We start from the raw sequence: 10,337 nt of genomic DNA on the forward strand, positions 1-10,337 counted from the left end.
TACCATTAACAACATGAAAATGTTAAAGAGTTGAAATTGAGTTCTGTGGAAGTTAGCGCAGTGACACTTTGGGACAATTAGGATGTGCTGGCTTGTGCTGCAGACAGAGGAAAAAGACATCCATCCAGACCAAGCCTTGGCTCTGGACCCGAATGTGTTGTGCTAACCTTGCCTGCTGGTGAGAGGGAGGGAGGACCATCGCAAGCACCTGCTTCACTTGCCACAATTGCCTTGTCCATGAAATTGGAGCTTATGGAAGTTTGTGCCCACGGCTGGGGAAGCTCGTGTCGCAGAGAGGAGACGCTCACTGCACCTTCAAGGTTGACCAGGCAAGGCCTCTATGACGAGGCAGAAGCTGAAGGGACAGTAACACAGGCTGGCCCTGCTGTACAAGGTTCTATCAGTCGACGGCAGCATGCAGCAGTCCACAGCAACAGCACTCGCTCCGCTGTCATCCACTCACCACACGCTGCGTGGGCACACTGAGTGCGTCAGCTTTCCTTGGGACCTGACACAGTTGGGGAAGGACCTACTACCTAAGTTGTTCGTCAGAAATCTATAAGCAAAATAGTTCTTTGTACTTCTCTTAAATATCACCCAGGCTACAAAACTGCAGGACAGTGCTAGCATAGGCTCAGAACTAACCATCTGTAGGGTTTTCTCAAGTAAACCCATCTAAATCAAAACATGCTGGGCGTTCCGGGCTCCCTACTATGCTTCTTGGTCCCTGGGTCTCTGACGCCAAGGCTGCCTCTGCAGGGGCGCTCGCCACACCCCACCAACCCCGCCAGGGCTGGGCACCACCTCCAATCTCTGCTCTGTCCTCCATGAGGACAGCCCCAGCTTCGAAGGGGACATTCATCTATATCTTCCAAACCTTCAGACAACCTGCCTTGGGTGTCCTTCCAAGTCCTTCTGTCTGAGAGCTGTTGCTCTCCCGGGATGACCAGATCCTGACAGACAAGAAGCTCACTGAGAATGCCACAGAGCCTGGACTAAGTGCAGAAGCCCTGTGCAGGAGTCAGCAGCCCGGCAGAGCAGACATTCCCTAGCATAAGTCACTACTAGGCAGTCCGGGCAAGTCGAAATCAGGATGTATGTACTATAAGATGGTAATTTCTCCAACTTCGTGCAAAGGCAGGAGACAAAGCTGGAAAACCCGTGTGGAAGTGATGGCCATGCAGCTCGGAAACTCTCTGTGGCGCAAGGCTGGCTCTGGGAGATTCCCATGGACAGGGGAGGAACCGCAACTCCCAGGGAACCCTGGGACTCTGCGCAAGCACTCTAAGCCACTGAAAAGCACACGGTCAGACAGTGCTGGCCGGAGCAGCAAGCAACATTTACACAGAAAAGTCACGGGGCACTGAACAGGTAAGAATTTTAGAGCTTCCTTATGCAGATCTAAATCTCCTTGGCACAAGAATATGCAAATGCAGCCAGCTCACCCACATGGCATGCGACGCACATTTTTTTTTTTTGAGAAGTGAAAGTCTGAACATAAACTAAGAAACATTCTTTTTTATGGTTATTGCCTCTTGGCGTTGGATGGGGGTGGGACCTTTAATTGCTTGGGGAGGGGAGAAGAAGAGAGAAGGAGAGGGAGAGAAGAGAGAAGGGGGAAGTGGGGAGAGGAGAGGGAGACAGAGAAGGAGAGAGAGGAGGAGAGAAAGGAAGAATAGAGAAGGGGAGGAAAAGAGGGAGAGAGAGTAGGAGAGGAAGCAAGGGAGGGGAGGGGAGGAGGGAGGGGAGGAGGGAGGGGAGGAGGGATGGAGGGGAGGAGGGAGGGGAGGAGGGAGGGGAGGAGGGATGGAGGGGAGGAGGGAGGGGAGGAGGGAGGGGAGGAGGGGAGGAAAGCGAGGGAGGGGAGGAGGGAGGGGAGGAGGGAGGGGAGGAGGGAGGGGAGGAGGGGAGGAAAGCGAGGGAGGGGAGGAGGGGAGGGGAGGAGGGAGGGGAGGAGGGAGGGGAGGAGGGAGGGGAGGAGGGAGGGGAGGAGGGAGGGGAGGAGGGAGAGGAGGAGGGGAGGAAAGCGAGGGAGGGGAGGAGGGAGGGGAGGAGGGAGGGGAGGAGGGAGGGAGAGTAGGAGAGGAAGCAAGGGAGGGGAGGAGGGAGGGGAGAATGAGGAGGAGGAGGGGGGGATATGATGTTTGTCCCTCACCAATATCCCCCTTGGGAAAAACTATTTAAGAGTTGGGTTTTGTGGGGATTTTTTTCCATCTAGTAAGAATTTAATGAATCGTGGTTAATGCAAACACTAAGATATCTCTCCTCCAGGGAGAATAAATGGGGGTTCCAAGGTAACCTACGTAAACTCCCCTGAGATGATTCCTGAACCTTCTCTGCAGCCTCACACCGCCCACTGACACACGTCACTGAGACAAGTCTGGAAGGAGACGCAAAGCCTGTAGAAGGTTCGAGACAGGCTGAGATGTTGGCTCAGGGACCTTGGTTTCCGAATGCACTGATGTCCTTGTTTTGTTTCCATGTCTCCAGAAACACACACCTTCCACAAAGGTCAGGCCACAGTGTCCCAGGCAAGGCTGAGCTGGCTGGGGACTTGGCTTCCTGCGGGCCAGGTGCCAGCGTCCTTCACCCTGCAGCAAGCTCCCCGGGCACATTCCCAGGGGATGTGTGGCAGAGCTCCTGCCCATACAGGTTGCTGGAGGGACAGAGCATAGAAACCCTGTCCCTATGAACACACGCTATCCGCTCAGACTCAGTGCCGCCTCCCTCGGCAGGCCCCGCAGGGGCCCCTCCCTGCCGAGCTTCCTGCCTGCGTGACGACCTCCACGGGGAGATTCTAACATCGCAAGCTCTTCACCTGAGCTGTCTCTCCCTAACTTGGCTCAGCGCTTGCCATCCAGGCTGAGGGCCACTGGAAGGAAGGCCTCACGGGAACTGTGGGTGGCCAACCTGCAGATCTGCACGGCAAGGACGACCTGAGCTGAGCACTGGAGAGCCACGCCACGCGTGGTGGCGGAGGGAGACTCCGAGGCCAAGCTGTAGGCAGTGTTCATGTGCCACGGAAAAGACCCAGAGAAAGTACCAAGGGGCCCTGTGTAACAGCCCAAGGTGCCGTCTCGGGCTTCAGCGGGCTCACCCTTGCACACCCACACTTTAAAAAAAAAAAGCAAGCAGAATGAGTGAGTAATATTAAAACACAGCCTCACTCCACTGCACAGACCTCACACGACGAAGGGCCGGGATGGACGCGTACCCTCCTCACACACCTCGAGCCACACTGAGACCTGGTGTCAGGCCGCGGGAATCCCCTTGCCAGGGCGCAGAGGCGCTCGCTGACTCAAAGCAGAATCGAGGGGCCAGGGAGAGGACTTCCCCCAGGGCTGACTAAGAACAGCACTCTGGTTCTGAGCCGTCACACCAAGTGACCATGAAGTGAGCCAAAGTCCTCTCCAAAAAATGTGATTTTTTGACCTTTTCCTCCCCTACCTGACTCTAAGACTGACTTCAGGGTAAAACGCTCCAAGTGTTTAGGGGCGCACACGCGAGGAGGCACCGAGGGCTGCTGCTCTAGGCGAAGCTCCGGGACGCGGGCAGCGGCGGACGGACGAGCCGGTCATCCCGCGCACTGCACGACCAAGCGCCACGAAATAAATGACCAACCACACAACGAGCAGGTGCTTCAATTGGTGAGTAGTCCCTTCACATTCTAAAACAGCAGTGCAGTCCCCAGGAATTCTTACAACGGAGAGTCATTAGCAGAAAAGAGTAATGGGATGGGGGCTGGCACATAGCGTAGTGGTTAAAGTCCTCGCCTTGCACGCACCAGGATCCCATATGAACACCAGTTCTAATCCAGGCATCCCCACATCCCTTCCAGCTCTCTGCTTGTGGCCTGGAAAAGCAGTCAAGGATGGCCCAAAGCCTTGGGACCCTGCACCCACATGGGAGAATCGGAAGAGCTCCTGGCTCCTGGCTTTGGATTGGCTCAGCTCCAGCTGTTGTGGCCACTTGGGGAGTGAACCATTGGACGGAAGATCTTCCTCTCTGTCTCTCTTCTCTGTATATCCGCCTTTCCAATAAAATAAATAAATCTTTTAAAAAAAAAAAAAGAGTAATGAGGTGGGAAGAAGTCAAACCCCTAACTGCCTGGGAAAGCAGCAGCACACGGGCCGAGCGCTTGGGCCTCCAGCATCCATGTGTGAGACCTAGACAGAGCTCCTGGTTCCTGGGCTTGGCCCCACTCAGCCCTGATTACTATGGCCACTTGAGGAGTGAACGTGTGGGCAGAATATTCTCTCTCTAAATTTAAAATAAGTAAATAAAAATTTTAAAAAAGAATATACAGAGTTAAAAAAATATCATAGCAGGATTTAAAACCCAGCAGGTGCCACCAGATGAAGATGGTTAACAAAGCCTTCTGACGGAGACCGCACTGTGCTTAGGGACCTGCCTCCAGAAGGCCGCGCACCGAGACACGGTGTCCCAGACAGGACAAGGCCCCGCACAGGTGGAGGCCACGCCCACGGCATGCCCGGGCTGGGCATGGCAGAGCCATCACATCATCCCATCTTCCTCCGCAAAGCAATGCCCTCCACCCAGCCCTGGCCTGGTAACCGGGACCAGAGGGAGGGGGAACCTCAAAACTGACAAGGCTGTCCAAAGCAAACACGTGAGAACGTGGGAGACAGGGACAGCTCTACGGCACAGGATCTTCCGAGTGAAGGGTCCAAGAACATGCATGGGCTCTGGGTCACTCGGTTCCTCCACTGCAACAAGTGTGACACGCACAGGCAGAGTTAGCAACGGGAGCGACGGCGCCAGGGCAGATGGGAACCCAGACAACCCCTGCAGCTCTTCTTGAAATGAATCCACTGAAACGTTAAAGCTCGGAATCTGCGGACGGCACTACAGGTGTGCACACCGCCAGGTGAGCCAGCAGGGATGAGAGGTGGCCACGATCTGGCCCGTCCTGTGAGCGGACTGCCGCGCAGCCCCAGCCAAGGCGGGGACCTGTCTGGGAGATGCCAGGAGGCACAGATGGCGTGTGCGTGATGAGCCCCCACTCTCCCAAAGTGCCGAACGCCCCCATCTGAAGTGAAAAGCAGGCAGTTTTATGCACGAAAAAGACAAAGACTAAAGGGGCTGGCTGGGAGCCCATAGCGGTGCTGTAAAAACACATGACAAGCCAGTCCTCACACTTCACTGAGCACAAGGCGAGCCAGCGAGCAGGTGCACAGGGTGCCAACGGCTTCCCTTGCAGACTGGACCCGCGGGGCCCTGCAGCCTGCCTCCTTCCTCACCAGACAGCACACGGCGGGACAGAGTCCACAGCAACACTGAAAAGGCTTCTGAAAGCAGCGACCTCTCAGACTGACGGCTGGGGAACCCGTGGCCCACACTGGCCATGTTTGGGCACCAGGGAGACAAGGCCTTTGATGTGCAGCTCAGCGCAAAAAACATGCTGTCTCTGCAGAATAAACACGTGGCATGACTGTGTGTGCTGCCACGGGGTCTCTAATTGCCTCGAATTTAAATCCTGAAAGAAATCTGGGCATTTAACGGCTCTTGCTGCAAAGTTCCAGAATTTATTAACTAGATGAATATGCAAACACTCACATTGGGCCAGAAAATTAAAATACAAATGCCTTTAATTTTTTCAAAAACAAACATATTGTCAATCAAAGTCATAATAGTTTTAAAGCAAACTTGACCAAATTAGTTTGAAGTTCATCTGAAAGAATGATACAGAAATGGCTCAGAAAAGCCATTTGAGCCAAATGAGAAAAATGCTCCACCACACGCAGAGATGCACAGTGACAGCTCTAATCGAGAAACTGACACAGACAGTGGGGGCACGGTGCTGCCCGGGACACCTGCAGCCCGCATCCTGGAGCTGCCCGCGTCCCAGAGCTGGCCGGGACACCTGCAGCCCGCGTCCCAGAGCTGGCCGGGACACCTGCAGCCCACGTCCCAGAGCTGCCCAGGACACCTGCAGCCCACGTCCCAGAGCTGCCCGGGACACCTGCAGCCCGCGTCCCAGAGCTGCCTGGGACACCTGCAGCCCGCATCCTAGAGCTGCCCGGGACACCTGCAGCCCATGTCCCAGAGCTGCCCGGGACACCTGCAGCCTGCATCCCAGAGCTGCCCGGGACACCTGCGTCCCGCGTCCCAGAGCTCAGGTCAAGTTCTAGCTGCCCGGGACACCTGCGTCCTGCGTCCCAGAGCAGCCCGGGACACCTGCAGCCCGCGTCCCAGAGCTGCCCGGGACACCTGCAGCCCGTGTCCCAGAGCTGCCCGGGACACCTGCGTCCTGCGTCCCAGAGCTGCCCGGGACACCTGCGTCCCGCGTCCCAGAGCTGCCCGGGACACCTGCAGCCCGCATCCCAGAGCTGCCCGGGACACCTGCGTCCCGTGTCCCGGAGCTCAGGTCAAGTTCTAGCTGCCCAACTTCCCACCCAGCTTCCTGCTGATCAGCACCCCAGCAGACGGCAGTTCATGGCCCAAGCACCTGGGGTCCCTGCTACCCTTGCGAGAGAATCAAACTGAGCTCTGGGCTCCCAACTTCGGCCAGGCCCAACCTTCACTGTTGTAGGCATCTCTTCCTCTGAAATAAAATAACCAGGCATAGTGAGTTAGGCCTCCATCTACGGAGCAAGGGTATACCTCCTGGCTTGGTCCTGACCCAGCGCTCTGGGGAGTGAACCAGTAGATGGAGGCCTCATACCTCTCCCCACTCCTCCCTCCTTATAACTCTGCCTTTCAAATAAACAAGTAAAACATTTAAAAAAAAAACTTTCAATAGAAAATAAAGATTATTTCCATCAGACCCGAGGCTAAGGAGAAAGACACAGAGAAGCAACACTCACAGGAAGGGCTGGCACTATTACAAGGCCACCGTGCCCGAGCCCACAAAGGGAACCATGTCCAAAGTCAAGTCCCACGCCACAGGCAACAAGGAAGCGGTGTGCAGAACACAGAACCCAACTAACCATACAGAGCAGGCACATCACAGGAGAAACCCAGAAACTTACTCATTCCCCATCTCACAACGATCAAGCTATAGGAGACACCACTGTACGCCCTTGGCACGTCCGACAACATGGGTGCGTAAGTGGACACACAGACAGGCCAGCTCCTTCCAAGGAAAACTGCATCACTGCTGGAATGCAAAGCTGTGCAGTGTGCTCATAGCCTAGAACGTTCCGCAGAGGTGACTCTGACGCATGCACATAAGGCGACAGCACGCGTTTCACATCTGTTCCAATGCCAAAAAACTGCAAACAATTGGACATCTATCAATAAGACGCTATTTGAAAACCGTGACATGTTTATAAAATGAATACAATGAAACAATTAAAATAAGTGAATCCGAGCTACAGAGTAGAGCAATATGAAACGCTTCTCAAAGCATGTCATCGGGGACAAGCCGCGTGGACGGCGGTGGCTGCTGTGGCATGCTGCCAGGGTCCCCTGGAGGACTGCAAGGCTCCTCTGGCTTCCAGGAGACACTGCCCATGGCAGAGCCACCCCTCCCAGCTGAGCAGTCATCCCCCACAGCACACCCCGAAACGTCCCCACCTTCCTGTCACGGCCTCAGCCCAGTTCTCCCTCGGCTTCCTCTTCATTCAGGCAGGTGGTTTGGAACTCAGCACCCTAGGCAGCATGTTAATGGGCACTAACAGAAATGAAATTGGCAAGGGACCTCATATGAAAATACTTCAGAAAGTAAGAAAATTGAATTAAGTTTATTTGGTGCTGAACATTTGTTTAAAGATGTATTTATTTTATTGGAAAGGCAGGTATAAAGACAGGAAGAGAGACAGAGAGGAAGATCTTCCATCTGCTGATTCACTCCCTAAGGTTCTTCCAAGTCTCCCACGTGGGTGCAGGGTCCCAAGGCTTTGGGTCATCCTGGATTGCTTTTCCAGGCCACAGGCAGGGAGCTGGGTGGGAAGCGGGCTGGCCAGGACAGGAACTGGCACCCATCCTTAGGGTCTGCTTTCCTCGGAAGGTGACTTGCAACAGAATTGTATCAGCTTATAAAACATGATCTCAATGCAACCGGCTGTGAAGCAGCACTCTGTGTGTCAGGGAATACATGTGCATTCAGTAATGCTTAAAATCAATAAAACTAAAACAAACAAAGGGTATGAAGAGGATACACTCCAAAGTCAGAGAGAGGGCAACCTCTGAGAGGCAGAACTGAGACTGGGGACAGGCTGGCGCAAGCCCCGGGAAGTGCCACAGGACCCTGGGCACCTGCTCAAAGAGGCCGACCCCGGGGAGTGCCACAGGACCCTGGGCACCTGCTCAAAGAGGCCGACCCCGGGGAGTGCCACAGGACCCTGGGCACCTGCTCAGAGAGGCTGACCCCGGGGAGTGCCACAGGACCCTGGGCACCTGCTCAAACAGGCCGACCCCGGGAAATGCCACAGGACCCTGGGCACCTGCTCAGAGAGGCTGACCCCGGGGAGTGCCACAGGATCCTGGGCACCTGCTCAAACATGCCGACCCCGGGAAGTGCCACAGGACCCTGGGCACCTGCTCAAAGAGGCCGACCCCGGGAAGTGCCACAGGACCCTGGGCACCTGCTCAAAGAGGCCGACCCCGGGAAGTGCCACAGGACCCTGGGCACCTGCTCAGAGAGGCTGACCCCGGGAAGAACCACAGGACCCTGGGCACCTGCTCAAAGAGGCCGACCCCGGGAAGAGCCACAGGACCCTGGGCACCTGCTCAGAGAGGCCGACCCCGGGAAATGCCACAGGACCTTGGGCACCTGCTCAGAGAGGCCGACCCCGGGGAGTGCCACAGGACCCTGGGCACCTGCTCAAAGAGGCTGACCCCGGGAAGAACCACAGGACCCTGGGCACCTGCTCAAAGAGGCCGACCCCGGGAAATGCCACAGGACCCTGGGCACCTGCTCAAAGAGGCCGACCCCGGGAAGAACCACAGGACCCTGGGCACCTGCTCAGAGAGGCCGACCCCGGGGAGTGCCACAGGACCCTGGGCACCTGCTCAAAGAGGCCGACCCTGGGGAGTGCCACAGGACCCTGGGCACCTGCTCAGAGAGGCTGACTACAAAGTAATTTCCTCTACTTTCTTTCTGCCACAATCAACACAACGATGATACTCCTTCACTGCTGGGAGCATGGTGTTTACACATTGTTTCAAAAGTATTTATCTGAAATGCAGAGGCAGACAGAATTCTATCACCCCGGAATGTTTACATGAGGCAGCGCAAGGCCAGCGTGTAGTTTAGACCCAGAAACGCAACCCAGGGCCACAGGTGGAAGGACCTGAGGATTCATACACCACCTGCTGCCTCCTGGGCGCACAGCAGCTGCAGACGTGGAGCCAGGACTCAGGGCGCCTAGGTGAGACGCAGGCTGCACCAACACGGGATTTAACACAGTTCCTGGTGAGAGGAGCTGCGGGGCACAGACAGGGCTGCACAATTCTGTTTTCAATGTGGCAAGTCTGAAATGCATTTACAAGTCTGCAACTCCTTACAGCTATCAGTAAGCTCTTAGAACAGGCTGCTACAAAGGTAAGATACAATTATGCCTAATTTCTACAGCAATTTTACTTCTCTTTCTTAGCTCAAAAAAAATGATCAGATTTTGAGTGAATGGCAGTGAAATTACAGGATAACTTTAATTTTGTCAAGTTTCCATACGTAATAGCACCCTAATTTGAACAGGGCAATCTGTGGATTGGGATAATGTTTAATTGCCACGAAAAAAGTACAGAGAAAACTTTTAAAAAGTAGGATTCACAGTAAAAAGAAATGCCTAGGACTGTTCTTGCTAAATGCAGAATACAGTATTATAATTGTTAGCATGTGAAATGCTCATGACAAATACTAGCAAAATAGATTGCAAATGTTGAACCAAAGGAGACATTCAAATGAAATATTCACATAACGGAGATGCAACTGCACGTTTCCCAAATCTATTAGGCAAATGTACACCTGCCAGCTCTCCCTCTCAGCTCTGATCTCAGCTTCTGCGTTTTAGTATTCACTCTACAGTCAGTTTCACAGCCTAAGAGTCGGGCCATGAAATCTGTTTTTCCTTGTTTTCATCCCTATCTCGGGGGGGGGGAGGGCGGTGATAACAAGACAGTAAAACATCCCACAGTCCGCAGACTCAGTGCGAGAGAGACAGGAGGGAAACGGTCCTAGACTGTGCAGTCCCCTTGGGGCATACAGGCAAGGCACGCACCTAAAGCATCAAGAACAACAATTCAGTTTAAGGGCCACTACACAGAAAACAAGTTTTAGGCTTCACATTTCATATAAAAGATTTGTTGGACAGTGCTGTGGCACAGCAGGTAAAGCCACTTCCAGCATCCTGTAGGGACGCTGGCCTAACATT

The 10,337-nt window shown here is 54.4% G+C and overlaps 1 long non-coding RNA gene across 1 annotated transcript; it reads right to left on the reverse strand.

The window, feature by feature from the left end:
• Positions 1 to 4,266: 4,266 nt before the first annotated feature.
• LOC121161177 lies at positions 4,267 to 6,663 on the reverse strand. Its single transcript, XR_005884651.1, has 3 exons — positions 6,298 to 6,663; positions 6,199 to 6,264; positions 4,267 to 6,115 (listed from the first exon to the last, which is right to left on the reverse strand). It is a non-coding gene; the product is annotated as an uncharacterized LOC121161177 (long non-coding RNA).
• Between the last annotated feature and the right edge of the window lie 3,674 nt (positions 6,664 to 10,337).

This window comes from Ochotona curzoniae, unplaced genomic scaffold, assembly GCF_017591425.1.
Source record: "Ochotona curzoniae isolate NIBS_2020 unplaced genomic scaffold, NIBS_Ocur_1.0 contig_4692, whole genome shotgun sequence".
Lineage (NCBI taxonomy): Eukaryota > Metazoa > Chordata > Mammalia > Lagomorpha > Ochotonidae > Ochotona > Ochotona curzoniae.